This window comes from Aegilops tauschii, chromosome 6, assembly GCF_002575655.3.
Source record: "Aegilops tauschii subsp. strangulata cultivar AL8/78 chromosome 6, Aet v6.0, whole genome shotgun sequence".
Classification (NCBI taxonomy): Eukaryota; Viridiplantae; Streptophyta; class Magnoliopsida; order Poales; family Poaceae; genus Aegilops; species Aegilops tauschii.
The window spans coordinates 250,088,420-250,112,496 of record NC_053040.3 but is presented as its reverse complement, the minus strand read 5'-3'; positions in this window follow the sequence as shown (position 1 = coordinate 250,112,496).

Sequence of the window (24,077 nt, the reverse complement as noted above, 5' to 3'; positions counted from 1 at the left end):
GGTCATACCATGGCACCATGCCAGGCGTCATGTTTTTAAGCATTTATTTCATTTTTCTATAGTGGAAAACCCAACAAACAAACATTTGTGGTTGACTATTGCCACACATTTCATCAAAATATCTATCCATTATTCCTTGTAAAAGGCATGAGAATTTACTAAATGGCAGGAGCATGGTTTTCCAGGCCGTTCTCGTGGACCCTTTCATGCACCGATTGTTTGAACTTGAATTATGTGCATTAATGCCTAGGAACTGCACATAATCCCCTAAATATGGCAAATGAACCAGGAAAAGTGCCAAATTTGAACACGGCGATTTGCAGGTTGTACGTATGTTCATCACAGAAAAAACTCGTGGACAAAGGACAAAGGAAATTTGGATCCCCCTTGAATCTTGGTGATTTCCCCCTCGAAACCTTGAAACTTCCTCGGTGATGCTTTGTTTTATATATGAAAGGCGTGCATGACGACATTTTTACGAGGGCACGGTGAGGTCATACCATGGCACCACACCAGGTGTCATGTTTTTCCAAGCATGTATTTCATTTTTGTATAGTTGTTAACCCAGTAAATGACACGTTTATGGTTGACTATTGCCACACACTTCCTTGAAATATCTGCCCATTCCTTGTAATAGGCATGAGAATGTACTAAATAGCAAGAGCATGGTTTTCCAGACTGTTCTTGTGCACCTTTTCATGCACTGATTGTTCGAATTTGAATTATGTGCATAATTAATGCCTAGAAAATGCACATAATCCCCTAATATGGTTAACGAGTTTGGAAAAATGTCAAATTTCAACATGTTGCATTTGAGGCGGTATGTTGATCGTTGGAAAACTGAATGACAAACTAGGGCGGAAACTTGGATTCCCCTTCAATCTTGGGGATTTCCCTCTCGAAAGCATTGAACTTCCTCGGTGATTGTTCGATTTATGAAGGGCGTGCATGACGACATAAATCAAACCTTTTCAGCTTTTAACCAGGGCACGGTGAGGCCATACCATGGCACCATGCCAGCCATCATGTTTTTCAAGCACATATTTCATTGTTCTATAGTTGATAACTCAGTAAATGACGCGTTTGTGGTTGACTATTGCCACGCATTCCATTGAGATCTCTGCCCATTCCTTGTAAAAGGCTTGAGAAATTACTAAATACCACGAGTATGGTTTTTCCAGACCATTCTTGTGCACCCTTTCATGCACCGATTGTTTGAATTTGAATTACGTGCATTAATGCCTACAAAATGCACATAATGCCCTAAATATTGTAAATGAACCCGGAAAAGTGTCAAATTTGAACATGGTGATTAGCAGGGTTTATGTTCATCATAGAAAAAAACTCATGGATAAAGGACAAAGGAAATTTGGATTCCCATTCAATCTCGGTGATTTACTATCACACACGATTCATCTCCGTCGCCTCTGCGAACTGTGTGTGTTCACTCACACATGCAAAAGGAAAAGAAAACACTCGCCCAATTCGTCCCCACTCACTCGTCGTGGACTCCTCCGCAACTCTGCACCCTAAGCTCGACGGCTCTTGGCGGCGGGCGTAGGTCGCGCTCCAAACGGCACCGGATTTCGCCTCTACCGCTTTCCGCCGCCTATCTGCACCGACATTCTAGACTCTGGTTGACTGGGGTTTTCTGCAGGATTGGGCCACGGATTTTTCTCATGGAGAAGGTAATCAACTTAATTAGCAAAATATTCACTCATCTCTTATTGTAGTCCGTCCGTCACTGTTAATCAACCGGCGCAAATCGCCATGGAATCATTTTTGTTCTAGCTGATTCGTGGGTGTTCATTCATGTGTCCATAGTGCGCGCACAAATCGGGCAATTGTGGTCTTGGACAGTCAGAAATGAAGTTCTATCTCACCGTTCCGATGACTTCAGGGAGCGCTCGCTATGTTCAATCTCAACCTACCACGGTCGGCATGGCCTAAATTTGTGAACATATACCGTCTGTTGCTACATTATCTATATATTTGCATCAAATCTTTGTTACATTATCTATTTTTAATTATATATTGTGTACTTTGCTTTCATATATATATATATATATATATATATATATATATATATATATATATATGGATATGTTCTATCAGTTACTCCCATATTTGCATCTTGCTCGGTTATTTCAATATATCTAATTTACGATCTTAATTTTCATTTCAAGCAGTACATCCCTTGCTTTGCAAGAACAAGAGTAGAAGGAAATCTTGGGCTTTACTTTGCTGATGACTCCCAGGATGTCATATTGACAATGCAGCATGGATTTGCAATGACGGTTAGCGTAAAACTTGATAAAGATGGTCACTCCTATTTTAATACGGACCTTTGGAGAAAAATGTCTAAGTGTTATGAACTGGAAGCTGGCAATAAAATTCTAGTGCGTGCACCACAGCCTGGTCTAATTAACATGGATGTTTACTTCCCCAGCGTCATCAGCCGATCAAAGTCTGATCGAGGTTAGTGTCCTTTCAACTTTCTCCTTGCTGTCATATTACTATTTAAGCAACCAATTGATCACTATTTGAGCAAACAATTGTGATATCATATTCTGACTCCGTTCCTAGGCAGTAACAAATTCTATTTACCAATTTATGCGCACTATATATTCTTCTGCCATGTTCTGAATAAATAATACCTTTCCACCTTTTAAGCAGGATATGTTGGATGCATAATGAATGATCTGTATGTTAGTAAGCATACCAAATTTCATTGGAAGGACTTGAAGCATGTCATAAACTTTGTTTATAATCTGACAGAGATAGCACAGCGTATGAACGCTAGATTGTGGACGGGATTAATTAGACCTATGGTGCACACACTGAACAAGACCAATTGTGTGCACAAAATGCTGGTAAAAAGTCTTATTTTAATGTTGATGCTCATAAACTATATATATCTTCAACGATATGTTACAATTGTTTTTTATTCTACATGTCAACAGAAATTGCCCCCTGTAGCAGTTCCTGGATAGATTTCCCGGCGTGGTCAAATTACACTTGTGCCTGCTAATAACGCCAAAGTGATTGCAAGGTACTGCATTTCCCGCAGAAATGGAACCATTCAAACTAACAAGTTCTCGCTTCTCTTGGCAATGCATCCATATTGGAAAATTGAAGACACTATTCTACTCATGATCTACCAAGGCACAGGAGGGCTCTTCCTTTTCATTGACAAGATGCCGAGTCGCCATGATCACGCTGCTTCTAGTGGATAGTTGTGGTTGTTGGCCCTCAATATCTTAAAATGTGCTAGCTGTTACTATATATGTTAAGTATGTAGATATGGACCATATGGTTGTTGGCCCTTAGCATCTTAAAATGTGATAGTTGTTACTATGTTAAGTATGTAGATAAGGACCATATGCTTGTCAAAACCGTGTTACGAAGATCCTCCTTTTGTCGAATAGTGTAACCACTATATATATGTTACTCAAATGTTGTTACCCAAGTTCATAAATTTTCATGGAAAGTATTAGTATAGTACATAGTTCATTGAGTTTAAGCGTGTGCCCAATGACCAGAAGGCATTTGCATATTAACTGTCCATACTGCAAATTCACACACATGTTAACATAAGGAAACGTATGTGTAACATACTAATCATCGCACATGAGTACTCGCAGACGCATCGTGTGCGACACTCCGCCACCGCAAGCAACTAGTTTGCATTTTTCAAAGTTTTTTGTACACACAGAATCGCACACAAAGTAACTGCATTGACCGTTTGTGTTGTAATTTCTCATCGCAAACAGTTCATCCGAGTCGGCTGTTTGCCACGTATCACACACATCTTGTTTACACGACTCGTTTGTGTTCTTTTGGCTCATCGCAAACAGTTCATCCATGTGAACTGTATGCCGCATATCACACACATCTTGTTAAGTTGAACCGTTTATGTTGTGTTCCCTAATCGAAAACAGTTCGTCCGAGTTAACCGCATGCCGTATATCACACACACATTGATATGGCTGCCTGTTTCTGTTGTTCTACCTCATCGCAAACTGTTCGAATGGATTAACCGTGTTTCCTTCATCGCACACACATTGCTATGGCTACCCGTTTCTGTTGTTCTGCCTCATCGCAGACAGTTTGAATGGATTAACCGTGTGTCCTGCATCGCACAGACATTGTTATGGCTGCCCGTTTCTGTTGTTCTGCCTCATTGCAGATAGTTTGAATGGATTAACAGTGTGTCCTGCATCGCACACGCAACAAAATCTGAACCGTGTTTGGTGGCTCCGCCATTGCAAGCGTTTTGCACCTTTTTTGACGGTTTTTTACACCACTTTTGTGATTATTGCATCGCACACAGTCTCGGCAAAGGGTCTCCGATCGTAGTGTCACTTTAGCAGTATCCTACAGTAGTGGTATGGCAAAGTTATGACCGTTTAAGTGAACATCGGTCCATTATATGGCACTCCTTGAAATAACTTCATTTTGTCGTGACGCATTCTAGTGCGTTGTCCCAAAATTTTGTGACATCGATACTGAAGGTATTGTTAACACATATGTGTTGATCGATGTGTGGAATACCCACTTGTTCTTTGCTATCGCGCGCATACTTTACGGCATGCCACTGGGCGAAAAAAAGAGAATAAGGCTTATAGTCGCTAAATATTCTTGAATTTACGAGCAAATGGGATTGCCCTGATCATAGAGTATGTGCACAAAGAAACGTTTGTCCTTACCATGCGGGATAGTGTCTATTCCCACCATAATTTGTAGAATTTCACTCCAAAGGAAGTGTAAATGGGTTAAAAAATCTTGTCTGAAAAGCAGCGGTGAATGATATTTTTTGACTTTCGAGTGCAAGAAGTCTAGCTTAGGGCCCGAATTTGTGGGTCCTCTGGGGCTCCTACCGCAAGCGAGGAGTATTTCTTGGGTTTGCACACTTGTCACGAGCATTTTGACTACGTGTGGGTCAGCAACAGACTCCGTATGGCAAAGTTATGACCGTTTTAGTGCACACCGGTCTATTATATTACACTCCTTGAAGGAACTTTATTTCCCCGTGACACGTTGCGACGTGTTGCGACGCGTTGTCCCATAATTTTGTGACATCGATACTGAGGATATTGTTTCCACATATGTAATTATGAATGCGAGGAATACCCTCTTGTTCTTTGCTGTACCACACATACTTTACGGCATGCCACTTGGTGAAAATAGGAGAATAAGGATTATAGTCGCTACATTTTCTTGAATTTATGACCAAATGGTATTGCCCAGATCATAGAGGATGTGCACAAAGAAACATTTGTCCTTACCAAGCGGTCAAAGGTGTATACCCACTATAATCTGTCGAATTTCACTCCAAAGGAATTGTAAATGGGTTCAAAAACTTTTCTGAAAAGCTGCGGCGAATGAGATTATTTGAATTTCAAGTGCAAAAAGTCCACCTTGTGGGCCGAATTTGAGAGTCCTCCGGGGCTCGTGGCGCAAGCGGGGAGTATTTCTTGGGTTTGCACGCTCGTGACGACCATTTTGAGTACTTGTGGGTTAGAAACTGACTCCGTATGGCAAAGTTATGACCATTTAAGTGAACACCGGTCCATTATATGGCACTCCTTGAAATAACTTCATTTTGTCGTGACGCATTCCGGCGTGTTGTCCCAAAATTTTGTGACATCGATACTGAAGATATTTTTAACACATATGTGTTGATCGATGTGAGGAATACCACTTGTTCACTACTGCAGGATGCTGCTAACGCGACACTACGATCAGAGACCCTTCGAGATTGTGTGCGATGCCATAATCGCAAATGGTGCTATATGAAAACCATCAAAAAGGGTGAAAACGTTTGCGATGGAGGATGCATCAAACACGGTTCAGATTTTAGTTGCGTGTGCGATCCAGGGCATATGGTTCAGTCCAATGAACTGTTTGCGATGAGGCGGAACAAAAGAAATGGGCAGCCTCATGAAGGCGTGTGCGATATAGAGCATATGGTTCACTCGGATGAACTATTTGTGATTAGGCAACACAAAAGAAATGGGCAGCTAGATGAAGGTTTGTGTCATATACAACATACGGTTCACTCGGATGAACTGTTTGTGATTAGGCAACACAAAAGAAACGGTCAGCCAGTACAAGGTGTGTGTGATTGAGGGCATACGCTTCAGAAGGCTTAACTGTTTGCGATTAGGCAACAGAACAGAAACAAGAAAGCCAGATCAAAGTGCCTGCGATTGATGGCATACACTTCACATGGATGAACTATTTGCGATTAGCCACAACAAACTGAAATAGTTAGATAAATCAACATGTGTGCGCTAGACGGGCACACCCATTCTAATTAAAAGACGTGTGTTGACATTGCCTATTGCGGTGCACCCTATGGTGCAAACGCCACGTACGCGGCCAAGAAGGCGTACGTGCCCACGTTACGCCTTCCGGGAATAGTGCCGCACTTATAACCGTCAGTAAATTTTGAGCATGCGTCCCGTCACATTCCAAATTGCAAACCTGTTCACACCGATGAAAACCTAAACGGTTTCCCACTTAGGAGCGTATTACTACGCGGTTATAAATACTACTACTCCAAGATGACTGCACATTCCTCCTCAACTCCTCATCCACAAAAAGTCAAAAACAAACAAGTCATTCATCATCGTTCCCTTGCGTCCGCCATGGCCAGCGTGAGTTCTGGGTCGAGAGATTGCGACCAGGGAGAGGCGAGCCTAGAAGCGGGAACACGAGAGATGTCCCGCTTCGCCGCGACAGTAGCCAACATGTCCCGCCGCACGGCCATAGCAGCACAGAGGTCTCGCCGCGCCGACGAAGCAGCATGGAGAACCCGTGATACGTCTCCGTCGTATCTACTTTTCCAAACACTTTTGCCCTTGTTTTGGACTCTAACTTGCATGATTTGAATGGAACTAACCCGGACTGACGTTGTTTTCAGCAGAATTGCCATGGTGTTATTTATGTGCAGAAACAAAAATTCTCTGAATGACCTGAAACTACACGGAACATATTTTTGGAAAATATTAAAAATACTGGAAGAAGAATCCACGTCAGGGGGCCCACACCCTGTCGACGAGGGTGGGGGCGCGCCTGCCCCCCTGCTTCATGGGCCCCCTGACGCTCCACCGACCTCAACTCCAACTCCATATATTCGTGTTCGGGGAGAAAAAAATCAGAGAGAAGGATTCATCGCGTTTCATGATACGGAGCCTCCGCCAAGCCCTAAAACCTCTCGGGAGGGCTGATCTGGAGTCCGTTCGGGGCTCCGGAGAAGGGAATCCGTCGCCATCGTCATCATCAACCATCCTCCATCACCAATTTCATGATGCTCACCGCCGTGCGTGAGTAATTCCATCATAGGCTTGCTGGACGGTGATGGGTTGGATGAGATTTATCATGTAATCGAGTTAGTTTTGTTAGGGTTTGATCCCTAGTATCCACTATGTTCTGAGATTGATGTTGCTATGACTTTGCTATGCTTAATGCTTGTCACTAGGGCCCGAGTGCCATGATTTCGGATCTGAACCTATTATGTTTTCTTGAATATATGTGAGTTCTTGATCCTATCTTGCAAGTCTATAGTCACCTACTATGTGTTATGATATGGCAACCCCGAAGTGACAATAATCGGGACCACTCCCGGTGATGACCTTAGCTTGAGGAGTTCATGTATTCACTATGTGTTAATGCTTTGGTCCGGTACTCTATTAAAAGGAGGCCTTAATATCCCTTAGTTTCCATTAGGACCCTGCTGCCACGGGAGGGTAGGACAAAAGATGTCATGCAAGTTCTTTTCCATAAGCACGTATGACTATATTCGGAATACATGCCTACATTACATTGATGAAGTGGAGCTAGTTCTGTGTCACCCTATGTGATGAATGTTACATGATGAACCGCATTTGGCATAATTCTCCATCACCGATCCAATTCCTACGAGCTTTTCACATATTGTTCTTCCCTTATTTACTTTTCCGTTGCTACTGTTACATTCACTACAAAACCCAAAAATATTACTTTTGCTACTGTTACCGTTACTTCCATATTACTTTGCTACTAAATACTTTGCTGCAGATACTATGTTATCCAGGTGTGGTTGAATTCACAACTCAACTGCTAATACTTGAGAATATTCTTTGTCTCCCCTTGTGTCGAATCAATAAATTTGGGATGAATACTCTACCCTCGAAAACTGTTGCGATCCCCTATACTTGTGGGTTATCAAGACTATTTTCTGGCGCCGTTGCCGGGGAGCATAGCTCTATTCTTTGAGTCACTTGAGATTTATATCTGATGGTCACTATGACGAAGTTGAAAGACGAGAAAACAAAAATTTATCCCTCAACTATGAGGGGAGGTAAGGAACTGCCATCTAGCTCTGCACTTGATTCACTTTCTGTTTTGAGTAAGCTTGCGACACCTAAACCTGCTTCTGCTATTCATTCTGATATGTCGCATGTTATTGATGATGCCACTTCTGCTATGCATGATACTTATGATGAAACGACTTCTATGCTTGATACTACTATGCCACTTGGTGAATTTCTTGATGAACAACTTGCTAGGGCTAGAGAGAATGAATTTATTGAAACTGATAATATTGATGAAAGTGATGATGAAGACTCTCCCCTTAATAAATATGAATTGCCTGTTGTTCCTGAGGGTTATGTTCTGGATGAAGAATCTGCTAGAGCTATTTTAGCTTGCAATGATAAATATGATCTCAAGAGGTTATTAGCTAAATGGAAGCAACAATCTCTTAATCCTAGAATGAAACATGACCCTGCTTTTGCTACTTCACCTATCTGTGTTACTGATAAGGATTATGAATTCTCTGTTGATCCTGATATAATTGCTTTGGTTCAATCTGATCCTTTTTATGGCTATGAATCTGAAACTGTTGTGGCACATCTTACTAAATTAAATGATATAGCCACCCTGTTCACTAATGATGAGAGAACTCGCTACTTTTATATCCTTAAAATATTTCCGTTCTCATTAAAGGGTGATGCTAAGATATGGTTTAATTCTCTTGATCCTGATTGTGTGCGTAGTCCCCAGGATATAATTTATTACTTATCTGCTAAATATTTCCCTGCTCATAAGAAACAAACTGCTTTAAGGGATATATATAATTTTGTGCAAATTGAAGAAGAGAGTCTCCCACGAGCTTGGGGGAGGCTTCTCCAATTACTTAATGCTTTGCCTGATCACCCTCTTAAGAAAAATGAAATACTCGATATCTTTTATAATGGACTAACCAATGCTTCCAGAGACCACCTGGATAGTTGTGCTGGTTCTATTTTCAGGGAAAGAACACCGGATGAAGCTGAAATTCTATTGTATAATATGTTGACAAATGAAAATAATTGGACACTTCCTGAGCCAACTCCTGAGCCTATTCCTAAACCAACTCCGAAGAAGAGAGGTGTTCTATTTCTCAGTCCTGAAGATATGCAAGAGGCAAAGAACTCTATGAAAGAAAAGGGTATTAAAGCTGAAGATGTTAAGAATTTACCTCCTATTGAAGAAATACATGGTCTTAATTTACCGCCTGTTGAAGAAACATATGATCGTAATCCCTCACCTATTGAAGAAACTCATGGTCTTGATAACCCGACACAGGTAGTAAAGTTAAATTCTCTCTATAGGTTTGATGAAGGTGATGTTCCTCATTATAAGTCTGCTAGACAGTGCTTAGAAGAGTTTGACAATTTTTTTGTTAAGCAAGAAAATTTTAATGCTTATTTTGGTAGACAATTGAAATACAATTCCGATATGCTTGAACACTTGGGTGATTATATGTCTAGAGTTAAAGGTGAACTTAAACTCATTAGTAAACATGCTTCTATGGTTACCACTCAAGTAGAACAAGTACTTAAAGCTCAAAGTGATTTGCTCAATGAATTACATAATAAGAATAATGACTATGCTGTTAGAGTGGCTACTAGAACTGGTAAAATGACTCAGGAACCTTTGTATCCTGAAGGCCACCCTAAGAGAATTGAACAAGATTCTCAGAGAAATATTATTGATGCACCTAGTCCTTCTAAAAAGAAGAAAAAGAAAAATGATAGGACTTTGCATGCTTCTAGTGAACCTATTGCTGAACCACCTGAGAATCCCAATGATATTTCTATTTCTGATGCTGAAACACAATCTGGTAATGAACATGAACCTAATGAAAATGTTAATGATGATGCTCAACCTAGTAATGATAATGATGTAGAAATTGAACCTGCTGTTGATCTTGATAACCCACAATAAAAGAATCAACGTTATGATAAGAGAGACTTTGTTGCTAGGAAACACGGTAAAGAAAGAGAAACATGGGTTCAGAAACCCATGCCTTTTCCTCCCAAACCATCCAAGAAAAAGGATGATGAGGATTTTGAGCGCTTTGCTGAAATGATTAGACCTATCTTTTTGCGTATGCGTTTAACTGATATGCTCAAAATGAATCCTTATGCTAAGTACATGAAATATATTGTTACAAATAAAACAAAAATACCGGAAGCTGAAATTTCTACCATGCTTGCTAATTATAATTTTAAGGGTGGAATACCTAAGAAACTAGGAGATCCAGGAGTACCCACTATACCATGCTCCATTAAAAGAAATTATGTTAAAACTGCTTTATGTGATCTTGGAGCCGGTGTTAGTGTTATGCCTCTTTCCTTATATCGTAGACTTGATTTGAATAAGTTGACACCTACTGAAATATCTTTGCAAATGGCTGATAAATCAACTGCTATACCTGTCGGTATTTGTGAGGATGTGCATGTTGTGGTTGCAAACGTTACTATTTTAAAGGACTTTGTTATTCTTGATATTCCCGAGGACAATAGTATGTCTATTATTCTTGGAAGACCCATTTTGAATACTGCAGGGGCTGTTATTGTTTGCAACAAAGGCAACATCACTTTCCATGTTAATGGTAATGAGCATGCGGTACACTTTCCGAGGAAACAACCTCAAGTTCATAGTATCAACTCTATTGGAAAAATTCCATCAATTATTTTTGGAGGTTTTGAATTTCCTCTTCCTACTGTCAAGAAGAAATATGATATTCTTATTATTGGGGATGTGCATATCCCCGTTGAGGTAACATAGTGTTATTCAAAATTTCTCCGGTTCCATGTTATTCGGAATGAGTTTGTTAATAAGACTTGATCAACCTATTAGTGGATTCCTTTTGATGAGCATGAGATGGATGAAACTAGGAAGCACAACCTTCTGTACCCTCCTTCTACTTTCTGTTATTTACTTGAAATAAAGTAAAAATAGTATATTTCTGTCTGTTTCTGATTTCTCCATGCAATATAAAATACCCCGAAAATAAAAGTTCTCCAAATGCCCTGCCAATTTAATATGATTTTTTCTGGAATATTTGAGAATATCTGGCACTGAGAACACAGCAGGGGAAGCAAGCACCTGGCCACGAGGGTCCAGGGCGCGCCCCCTGCCTCGTGGGCCCATGGTGGCTCCCGTCCACTTATTCCTACACCCACACACTTCTTATTCCTCCCACAAAAATCACCATCCAGCTCAAGCACTAGTTCTAGCTCATTTTGCTGTGATTTTTGATCTCCTTGTTCAAAGCACCTCTCACAAAGCTGCTTGGGGGGATTGTTCCTTGGTATGTGACTCCTCCATTGGTCCAAATAGTTTTTGTTCTAGTGCTTTATTCATTGCAAATTTGTGTTGCCTAGGTGACCATGTTCTTGAGCTTGCATGTCAAATTTATATGGTTCCAAGTAGTTCTAATGCATGATATAGCCTCTAGGCACTTATAGGAGTAGTTGCTATCAATTTTGTTGAGCTTGGTTCACTTTTATTTGAAGTCACTAAAAATTTCACAAATTTTTCAGAGGAAGAAATATGCTTAGGAAAATGTACCAAGGTGGTTCTTCAAGGAAGCAAGGACCCAGGCCTGCAATGCATGATGTTGATGATGAACCACCAAGGGACGCCCCAGTGCGGCCTTGTGAATGGCCTTCAGAAGACTTTATGGATCGAGCAGAAATCAAGGAAGAATTTAATGCATATTTGCGTAACACTGATCTTGTGAGCTTCGAGGCAGAAAAGTGCCCCCAGTACTACTATCTCACTAGTTCCTTTGTGAGGAGGTTTGAATATTCATCTTCACGTAATTCTCAAACTATCCTGTTTGATCTTTATGAAAATTCTTATACCATGGACTTAGAGGATTTTACTACTGCTTGCAAACTTCCACGATGGGGTAGTCCTCTTGAACCTCGCAAATCTGAATTTAGAGATTTTCTTGTCAGTATAACTGTGGGGGAATCTAGAGACATAACACAAGCTACAATAGGGAGTATTCATTTTCCTGCTATACATTATTTTGCCCTCTTCATAGGTAGGCGCATTAATGGTAAGGATGAAGCATGTCATATGTGTGTCCCTGATCTCAGTATTCTTAGGAGTGCTGTGTTAGGAGATAAATATTATAATTTGGGAGCTATTGTTGCACGTAGGTTGCATAATAATAAAATTAATGGAGATTTCTTTGGAGGAATTTATGCAACCCGTCTAGCTAATTTTCTTGAGGTACCTATACGTGAGAATGATGTTGAGCTGCCCAATGTTTATTTAGATTATAATGCTATGGTTCATCATCATTTTCTTGAGAGGAAGGAACAGTCCCTCCAGTATCGCTTAATCTTTGACAGACGTCGTGTTGTCCATATTACTCTCCCTGCTCCTGCCTTCTTTGATTATCAGGCAAAAGGAAGATATGTTATTACCAGAGAGGAGGCAGATGAGTACGAGAGGAGGGCGGAGGCAGCTCGCCGCCACGCTGCAGCTCAGGAGGCAATAGCCGCTGCATCTCAGTACGACCCTGGCTACAACTATGGATATCCGCCAGGCCATCCGTGGCAATAAACCTACTTAGGCCAAAATCCTAAGCTTGGGGGAGTACATATTTCTCACCGACATTACATTTATGTTCACACACTCATTGCTAGATGTCGGTGCTCATACTTTTTCACTGTAATATCCATGCTAGTTTATTTTCTTTTTCTTGCTTTCTTCTTGTGTGTTTGTTAAATCTTAAGAAAAACCAAAAAAATTAGTAATAGCTTTAGCTAGTTTACTTTTCATGTTGTAGTAGTAATAATTAAAATGAAAACCCATAAAGATTTCCCGTTCTTCTTTTGCTTATTGGGAGCTTTCCCGTGTAAATAGTTTTTTTCTTTTCTTTTCTTTGGGGGTCGATAGGAGAAGACCATGATTAAATTGTTGAAGTGGCTCTTATATGCATTATTGTTGATTTAACCAAGAGCCCATATTGCCTTGTCTTCTCCTGTTTATTGAATGCTCGCAGATTCCAGTTTAGTCCAATGCACGTGCACTATTATTATTATTCACATCGTTCGGACGTGCAAGTGAAATGCAATTATGACGATATATGATGGACTGACTGAAATGAGAAAAGCTGGTATGAACTCGACCTCTCTTGTTTTTGTAAATATAATTAGTTCATCGTTCCTGATTCAGCCTATTATGAATAAACATGTTTGCAATGACAATTAGAGATCATAGTTGCCCGTGCCATGCTTGATTAGCTATGAGTTATAATGGCTTACCTTGCGTGTCAACATGCTATTAAAATGGTTGTGATGTGGTATAATGGGGTGGTATCCTCCTTTGAATGATTTAAGTGACTCGACTTGGCACATGTTCACGCATGTAGTTGAAACAAATCAACATAGCCTTCACGATATTTATGTTCATGGTGGATTATATCCTACTCATGTTTGCACTCAATGTTTATTAATTTTAATGCATGTTCATGACTGTTGTCGCTCTCTAGTTGGTCGCTTCCCAGTCTTTTGCTAGCCTTCACTTGTACTAAGCGGGAATACTGCTTGTGCATCAAACCCCTTAAACCCCAAAGTTATTCCATATGAGTCCACCATACCTTCCTATATGCGGTATCTACCTGCCGTTCCAGGTAAATTTGTATGTGCCATTTTCTGTTTTGTATGCTCGAATAGCGCATGTATCAACTAGGGTTGTCCGTATCTTCCATGCTAGGCGGGTTATTCTCAAGAGGAGTGGACTCCGCTCCTCACTCACGAGAAAATGGCTGGTCACCGGGATGCCCAGTCCCATGCTTTATGCAAACTAAATCAAAATAATTGCAAACAAAACTCCCCGGGGACTGTTGTTAGTTGGAGGCACTCGTTGTTTCGAGCAAGCCATGGATTGATGCTTGTTGGTGGAGGGGGTGTATAAACTTTACCATTCTGTTTGGGAACCGCCTATAATGTGTGTAGCATCGAAGTTATCGCCATCTCTTGGATGTTATGTTGACAATGAAAGTATGCCGCTCAAAATATTATTTATCTCTGCTTTAATATCAAGCTCTGGCACCTCTACAAATCCCTTCTTCCCTCTGCGAAGGGCCTATCTATTTACTTTTATGTTGAGTCATCACCCTCTTATTAAAAAGCACCAGCTGGAGAGCACTGCTGTCATTTGCATTCATTACTATTCATTTATATTGGGTATGACTATGACTGGATCTCTTTTACCATGAATTACAATGTCTAGTCAGTCCTTGATCTTTAAAGGTGCTCTGCATTTATGTTTTGCGGTCTTAGAAAGGGCTAGCGAGATACCACCTTGTTATATCATATTATGATTGTTTTGAGGAAGTGTTGTCATCCGAGATTTATTATTATTGCTCGCTAGTTGACTATGCCATTGACATGAGTAAACATGAGACCTAAGTGTTATTGCGAATGTGGTTAGTTATAATCTTTCTTGAAAACTTGAATGCTGGCTTTACATGTTTACAACAACAAGAGCAAACAGAGTTTGTAAAAGTTTTTTTATCACTTTCAGTTTATCAACTGAATTGCTTGAGGACAAGCAAAGGTTTAAGCTTGGGGGAGTTGATACGTCTCCGTCATACCTACTTTTCCAAACACTTTTGCCCTTGTTTTCGACTCTAACTTGTATGATTTGAATGGAACTAACCCGGACTGATGTTGTTTTCAGCAAAACTGCCATGGTGTTATTTATGTGCAGAAACAAAAGTTCTCGGAATGACCTGAAACTCCACGGAACATATTTTTGGAAAATATTAAAAATACTGGAAGAAGAATCCACGTCAGGGGGCCCACACCCTATCCATGAGGGTGGGGCGCGCCTACCCCCCTGGGTGCGCCCCCCTGCCTTGTGGGCCCCCTGACGCTCCACCGACCTCAACTCCAACTCCATATATTCGTGTTCGGGGAGAAAAAAATAGAGAGAAGGATTCATCGCGTTTCATGATACGGAGCCGCCACCAAGCCCTAAAACCTCTCAGGAGGGCTGATCTGGAGTTCGTTCGGGGCTCCGGAGAGGGGAACCCGTCGCCATCGTCATCATCAACCATCCTCCATCACCAATTTCATGATGCTAACCGCCGTGCGTGAGTAATTCCATCGTAGGCTTGCTGGACGGTGATGGGTTGGATGAGATTTATCATGTAATCGAGTTAGTTTTGTTAGGGTTTGATCCCTAGTATCCACTATGTTCTGAGATTGATGTTGCTATGACTTTGCTATGCTTAATGCTTGTCACTAGGGCCCGAGTGCCATGATTTCGGATGTGAACCTATTATGTTTTCTTGAATATATGTGAGTTCTTGATCCTATCTTGCAAGTCTATAGTCACCTACTATGTGTTATGATCCGGCAACCCCGAAGTGACAATAATCGGGACCACTCCCGGTGATGACCTTAGTTTGAGGAGTTCATGTATTCACTATGTGTTAATGCTTTGGTCCGGTACTCTATTAAAAGGAGGCCTTAATATCCCTTAGTTTCCATTAGGACCCTACTACCACGGGAGGGTAGGACAAAAGATGTCATGCAAGTTCTTTTCCATAAGAACGTATGACTATATTCGTAATACATGCCTACATTACATTGATGAATTGGAGCTAGTTCTGTGTCACCCTATGTTATGACTGTTACATGATGAACCGCATCTGGCATAATTCTCCATCACCGATCCAATGCCTACGAGCTTTTCACATATTGTTCTTCACTTATTTACTTTTCCGTTGCTACTGTTACATTCACTACAAAACCCAAAAATATTACTTTTGCTACTGTTACCGTTACTTCCATATTACTTTGCTACTAAATACTTTGCTGTAGATACTAAGTTATCTAGGTGTGGTTGAATTGACAACTCAACTGCTAATACTTGACAATATTCTTTTGCTCCCCTTGTGTCGAATCAATAAATTCGGGTTGAATACTCTACCCTCGAAAACGTTTGCGATCCCCTATACTTGTGGGTTATCAACCCGCCGCGCCATCGATGCAGCAGACTGGTGCGGCTGCGTTGTGGAAGCAGAAGAGATGTCCCGCCGTGCCGCAAATGCAGCAGAGATGTCCTCCCTTGCCGCGGCGGCCTGGGAAAATGCCTTGCAGGCAGACGAGGACTCTTACAGGCACATGCATGCCCTCGTCCATAGGCAGATGGATCAGATCTCCAGGTGGGCGAGGTTGTAGGATGACCTGCAAGCCTCGTTTGAACAGTCCACCGACGTCATCCGGCAAGTAAATGAGAGCAATGCGAAGCTCCGGGCCAAGCGCGACCTGCTGAGGGCGAAGATCATCGGAAGTGTAGAGCACCAGGAGCAGACCACTGCCTTGTTGAAGAGGCCCGGCGTCATCGTCGATAAACTTATGGACAAGAATAACAAGCTGCACATCGAGCGCAGAAGGCTGGTGGAGGAATCCGTGGATGCTCTCAAGCAGCATCTTGAGGACAAGAAAGAGCTCGTCGCCGCTCGCCGCGGAGACTAGTTCCCGCGGCCTGCAGCAACGCATCAAGAAAGTAGAGATCAACGAGCCAGATCATTGTCTTCCTTCTTCTTTTGCCCTTGTGTATTTCGGGTGTTGCCGCATGTGGCTTTTTTCAATTATGTTTCTAAATATGTAAGACAATTATTATCCACTATCATCGTCCTTATATTCATCATGCTTGCTATAAGTCGCAGTCGATGCTATATAGGTCCGTCGGATCTTACATCAAGATTCGTGCAAAACTTTCTTTTCAGATTTTCATTTTTCTCACTTAAATCTCAGTCCAGTGAGACATATAGCCACGCCGTTGAACAGGTGCTCAGGCACCATTAAAGGAGACGTTGGGAGGGAGGTGGGCGGTGGGTAGCGGTCAAAGGGCTCTCCTCCCGATGAGCACGCGCAGGGGTCTGATCGCACGCCTCCCGTACTCAAATAGCTACCCTGCACGGCCCCCCCTAGCCAATAAAAAAGAGGGACGCGTGGCCGCACGTAATTGGTAAGTCGAACGCCCACGGTTTCAGTAATACTTGTGTTTCCAATTTGTAACGTGACAACACTTGTTCCATAATGACTTTGTTGATTGTTAATGTGTGGGCCTTCGCAAATCGGACAGAAAAATTACCATAGCATGTTGGTGCCATGTCATGAAACCATGCCAAGTTTCATGATTTTCAGGCGTGTTTTGGAATTACAGGAATTAAAAAACCAAGTTTCGCAATCTTTTCGGCCGAGCCACGATGCCCAGATATTTGAATTTCACTCCCATCTCTTACATGAGACCTAGAAATTTACCCAAGGACACACATGTGATTTTTCAAAAAACTTTGGTGCACTGCAGCATGTGCTTGTAGTTCAAATTCGAATTATGCACATTCAATGCCCAGAAACTCAACTAATTTATAAAAAAGGCCAAACAAACCCGGAATAATTCCAAAATTTAGCACGGTACTTCTATTTGGTCTAACTGGCTGGGTAAAAAAAGGCGGGAGAAGGCAGTGTACGTATGTTGTTTCGCACACGGAGGTGACACGTTCCCTCTCGGAACCACGAGCCTTCTTGAGGGAAACTCCGGTCTGCAAGAAGCTTACACCAAAGCTTGTCCCAATTCGGCCAAAAATATTACCGCAGCATGTTGGTGCCATGTCATGAGACCATGCCAAGTTTCATGATTTTCAGGCATGTTTTGGAATTACAGGAATTAAAAAACCAAGTTTCTCAATCTTTCTGGCCGAGCCACGACGCCCAGATGTTTGAATTTCACTCCCATCTCTTGCATGGGACCTAGAAATTCACCCAAGGACACACATGTGATTTTTCAATCAACTTTGGTGCACTGGAGCTTGTGCTTGTATTTCGACTTTCAATTAGGCACATTAAATGCCCAGAAACTCAACTAATGTATAAAAAAGGCCAAACGAACCCGGAATAATTCCAAAATTTAGCATGGTACTACTATTTGGTCTAATCTGGTTGTGTAAAAAAATAAGGCGGGAGAAGGCAGTGTACGTATGTCGTTTCGCACACGGAGGTGACACGTTCCCTCTCGGAACCACGAGCCTTCTTGAGGGAAGCTCCGGTTTGCAAGAAGCTTACACCAAAGCTTGTCCCAATTTGGCCAAAAATATTACCGCAGCATGTTGGTGCAATGTCATGACACCATGCCAAGTTTCATGATTTTCAGGCGTGTTTTGGAATTACAGGAATTAAAAAACCAAGTTTCTCAATCTTTTCGGCCGAACCACGACGCCTAGATGTTTGAATTTCACTCCTATCTCTTGCATGGGACCTAGAAATTCACCCAAGGACACACATGTGATTTTTCAAACAACTTTGGTGCACTGGAGCATGTGCTTGTAGTTCAAATTTGAATTATGCACATTAAATGTCTGTCGGGGGAAAGGACACCTATGGGATCACTGGGATCCCTTTTGCTACGGTTGGCGGGCGCGAGGTTGTGCAAAGAGCGGGTCTAGAAGCCAGCACGAGGATCGTTTACCCAGGTTAATCCGCGAGGATGCGTAATACCCTAGTCCTGCTTTGATGTGTATTTGAGTGTTCTTGTGTTCTTGAACTTGCTACGGTGCGTGTGTCGTCCAAAAGACCTGAATCCTTCCTCAGTACGCCTCGGGCCTCCTTTTATAGTCAAAAGGGACTGCCATAGTGGCACACAGGAGGTGGAAAGGTATACAGTGTACAAGCTTATCGCCTGTCATTACAGGACAAAGTGCATTAAATGGGATACTTAGGTGTCCACTTGCTTTATCGGAGGCGATAACGAGGCCCGTCCCGTCCGTCGCCGCTCCGCCTTGCTCCGACACGTGTCCAGGCCAACAAGGCGTGCAGCGCCATGTAGGCTGGCAGGCTGCTGAGTTGTCATGGTGGTAGGGTCTTCACGAAGATCTATTTGCCACCACGCAGGTGTTTGGCTAGTTGGATTAGTATCCACGTGCTGCCACGTGGGTACTTGCTTCAGTTGGTGGGTTGGCCGCTGAGCGGGGGCGGTGATGGGGCGGCAAGGTCTTGCCGCGGTCTCGTGTATATCCCCGGCAATGGTCTTGCCGGGGCCTTGTGAGCGCCCTCGGCAAGAGTCTTGTCGGGGCCTTGCAAGTGCCCTCGGCAAGAGTCTTGCTGGGGCCTTGCGAGTGTCTTCGGCAAGGAGTCTTGCCGGGGCCTCGTGGGCATCCTCGGCAAGGAGCCTTGTGATTGTCTTGTCTTCTGGTCCTCATCTAGTATTTGTAGGCTCTCTGTCTTCACAAAGATCTGCATGCCACCATGCAGGCACTTCCCGAGCCTTGGTTCCAATGTTGTCGATGGTGTCGGAACTCTCAGGCTGAAGGGTGGCTGCGATGTTGGTGCTGGGCGAGCTGCCCCGGCAAGAGTCTTGCCGGGGCCGTGTAGGCCGCCCCGGCAAAGGTCTTGCCGGGAGGAAGCCTGTCTGATTGCTCCGTCTTCTGTGCCCTTGGTTGGAGCGCTGCTTTGATAGCCTTGCACTTCTGCTTCCCTCCTCTGCCCTGCTAAGTGTGGTTGCGGGTGCGGCTTTGACTGCCCGTGCACAGGTAAAGGGGCACAAAAGAGAGCCCCTACTTTTGTGCACCGACAGGAGCCCCGGGGCCTGGGCCACACATAAGCGCGACACGTTGTTGGGCTAGGCCCAAAACGGTGCGTGGGCACGCGGGGCGGAGTTTTACTGCGATAACTTCTTCGTTGGTTGCGCTTCCCCACGACCCGTGTTGAATGCGCGAAGTGGGGGTCGTGCGTGACATGGGGGTCATGTGCGGAGTGACCGCAGCTTGCTTGCGTCACTCCGTGGTTTCAATAGTAAAGAGGCAGTCCGCGTCCTCCTCATAAAAAGTAGAGGAAGCTGCAGGGGCGCGACTCATTTACTAAGTAGACTTGGGTCGTGGCCATCATGGCACCCGCGCCACACGATCATGGGGCGCGAAACGGCCGTTCCACTTGCCATCTGAGTCCTGGCTCACCCGCCACGTGTCCTCGATGCGCCGGGGAGGGCAGGCGGTGGACACAGAAGGCATGGGTTTTAATGCTGGGGCAGGGGGCAGGCATCGCTGATTGGGGTAGCGGGTCGGTCCGGTCTCGTCGTGCCTCCGGCGCTTGGATTGGCTGATTGAGGCGGTCGCGCCCGGGCTCGTTCCGCCTCGTCCCTCTATATAAAAGGAGGGAGACAGCGTCTTCTCGCACCCATTTTCTCTCAGTCCGATTTCTTTCCTTCCCTTTGTCATGGCGAGAGGGCGTGGTCGTGGCCGTGCCCTTGGGGAGGCGACCAACTCTTCCTCCCGCCAGAGGGTGGCGGCGGTCAAGGAAGAGCCGGAGTCCCAAGGTGAAGGCCATGCTAGAGGCAGAGGCGCCGGCCGGGGCCGCGGTCGGTGAGGGGGTCGAGGCAGAGGCAGGCGTGGACGGGGGACTCCTGCGTCATCACCATCTCCGTCGCCATCTCCCCCGGCATCTCCTCCTGCTTCGTCGAGCGGTCATGTCGGGGATTCGGCGCTGGAATTTATCCTGCAACTGCGCGGGCCGCCGCGCAGCCGCCTTCGTCTTCCCGAAGCATTTGCGAGGGTGCTGGATATCGACCGGCCACCGAGGCTAAGGCTTCACATGGAGGGGGGTTGCCATGGCGACATGCGGGTGAACACAGGGTTCCCTGCCCCTCATGTGATGCTTCTTCGTCGGGGCTGGAAAACCTTCGCACGTGCCCATTGCTTGACGGATGGGCACGTCCTCTACTTCAAGCTAGCGGAGAGCGACCTGGTCTCCATCAAGGTCTTCGGGCGCTCGGGACACAGGCTAGGGTGCTATGCCGAGAGCTTGACCGATGGCGAAAGCTCCTCTTCGGGCAAGAGTGACGAGGAGGACAGCGACAGCGACAACGAGGGTAGCGGGCGGGAGGATGACGGGTCCGACTAGGCGTCGGACACACCGTCCCTAGGCGATGCCGGCAGTACCACCATCTGCATCGCCAGCGCCTTGAACTTCTCGGGGTCGCCTCCTTGGGCGGTTGGCGTGGGAAGGCCGGGGAAGATGAAGAAGGTGGGCGGTGGGCTGTCAAGTCGGAGTACGCGTGCACCGACGCCTTCGTCGCGTATTGTCGGCCCGCTGCCTCATCATTCGGCTCTTCTCCCGGCACCATCATCACCAGCCCTCTTCTGGACGACCGCCGGGATGTTCTTTTGGTGTCTTCTGCTGCTCGTACCTCGCCTAGGCGCTCCTTTTGCCCTTCTGCCATCTTGTTCCGTTTCCTGAGGAGAGGGACAAGAAAGGGATTACGGGCATCTTATCTCTTTTTAGCTTTTCAGCCTACGGGCCTTAGTAAGATTTAAACCTTGTAACCCCCCTGCACATGTATGCATTCCGTATGGATTGTACTTGTCATCAACGTATTAATGAAGAGAAGGGTGTTTGCCAGGTTTCTTTTGCGCGTGGGCGAGGCCCGCACTAAGGAACGAGTCCTCGTTATCTTAAGATAAAAATTGTGACCCGGCAATAGACTTGCCGTCCACCTGTCCTATAGCTCGACTACACTCACGCCCTTGGCGGAGGTAGGGGCAAATTAGGATTGGGCCCTTCGCCCGTTCCTTTCCCACCGCGCTACGACCAAGTCCCGGACCAAAGTAGTTTTTGGACACGGGAAAGAGGGAACATGATGGTATAAGGGTGAGCGAAGTCTCGTACGTTCAAGTTTCATACGGAAGTAGGGAGTTGGGGACGAAAGACTTATCTGATTTTGCAGACCCCCGGCAATCTTGGCTTGCCGTGGTCGGATCTTTGGGTCTGCAGCCCCCGACAACCTTGGCTTGCCGGGGTCGGGGCGCCGGCCTGTTCTCTTTCCTCCAAATAGCCCAGCAGAAACGTTCATTTACCCTGCGAACCAAAAAGGACGGGAAGGAATAGAGAGACGCGCACCCGACCTCTAGGCTAGGGGTCACTCGCCGCTAAGCACTATCAACCCTAACCAAGGGAGAGACTCAACCTAGCATGCATGCTAAAACTTAGGGCGCCAGCACTTCATTTATTTATGCTCAGGGTCTGCGCCTGGCTTTGTACAAAGGGTTACATGCCTTGCCGGTAAGGCTTGTACAAAAAGGTGGCCTCTGGGGGGGGGGGCAACCGCGCCTTACGGGTAAAACTTGCAAAGATGTTCGATGTTCTAGGAATTGCTTACTGGAATACCATCCTCGGTCTACAGGCAGACTGCGTCGGGCCTGGTGACTCGAAGTACCCGAGAAGGGCCTTCCCACTTTGGTGTCACCTTGTTGGAATTCTTGGCCGACTGAACGCGCCAAAGAACAAGGTCGCCTTCCTCAAAGCTTTGGGCATGAACCTTGCGGCTATGGTAGCGGTGCAAGGCTTGCTAGTAGCGCGCTGCTCTCATAGCCGCCCGAAGACGATTTTCCTCAAGGAGCGGTGTCATCTTGCTGCAAATATTCTTGCTCAAGCTCATCAGAAGCAAGCACTCGGGGTGACCCGTATGTGACTTCCGTGGGGAGAACTGCTTCTGCCCCGTAAATGAGGGAGAAAGGTGTCTGGCCGGTGGCTCGATTTGGTGTCGTTCTAATTGACCAAAGAACCGCCGGCAATTCATCAATCCAGCGCCTTCCGCACTTGAGTAGCCTGTCAAAAGTCCTTGTCCGGAGGCCTCGCAATACTTCAGCATTTGCCCTCTCAGCCTGGTCGTTGCTTCATGTGTGTGCAACAGAAGCAAAACGGACATTCCTGCCGAGGTCTTGAATGTATTGCGTGAAGGTGCGACTTGTGAACTGCGTGCCGTTGTCGGTGATGACCCTGTTTGGTACACCAAAACAGCAGACTAGCCCCTTGAAGAACTTGACGGCTGATTGCGCTGTCACCTTTCTCACTTCTTCCACCTCTGGCCACTTTGTGAACTTGTCGATTGCAACGTACAAGTACTCAAAGCCCCCGACGGCACGGGGGGAAGGGGCCTAGTATGTCGAGCACCCAGAACGAGAATGGCCAAGAAAGAGGGATTTTTTAGAGAGCTTGAGCTGGTTGATGAAGCTTCTTTGAATGGAACTGACACGCTTCACACTTGGTTACCAGTGCCGTTGCATCCTGGAGGGTAGTGGTCCAGAAGAAACCTTGCCGGAATGCCTTGGCAGCAAGGGCTCTCGACCCTATGTGGGAGCCACATATGCCTTCGTGTATCTCTGCCAACAGCTCCAGTCCTTCCTCCCGGGGGATGCACTTCAACTTCACACCGTTTGGTCTTTTCATGTACAGAACATCGTCGACGAACTGATACATGGCAGACCGACGGGCTACTTTCTCTGCTTCTTCCTGCTCCTCAGGGAGTTCCGCGGTTTGGAGAAATCGAACGGTATGTTGTGCCCATGCCGGAGCCTGAAGCTCGACGGCAAGGATCAATGGCATATCTTCCACCATGGGGGCGGCTGTCTCTATGGCCAGGGCTTGGCGCCCTGCCGGGGTCTGTCCCCCCACGGCAGGCTCAGTGTCCCCGGCAACATCTTTGCCGGCGGCTCCTGGGAGCTCGGCGGGAAAGTACTTGCCGGGGCCTGATTTCCTCCGCTTGTTCTGCTCTGCCGATGGTTCGGCGGATGGTTGAGTTAATCGAAGCACAAAGGTACCTGGTTCCACAAGCAGTTTGAGGGCAGCGCGTTTCGACAAGTAGTCGGCGATGCCGTTCTCCACTCGGGGAACGTGCTCCGCTTGTATACCGTAAAATTGCTCCTCTAGCTTCCTCACTTCATCTACGTAGGT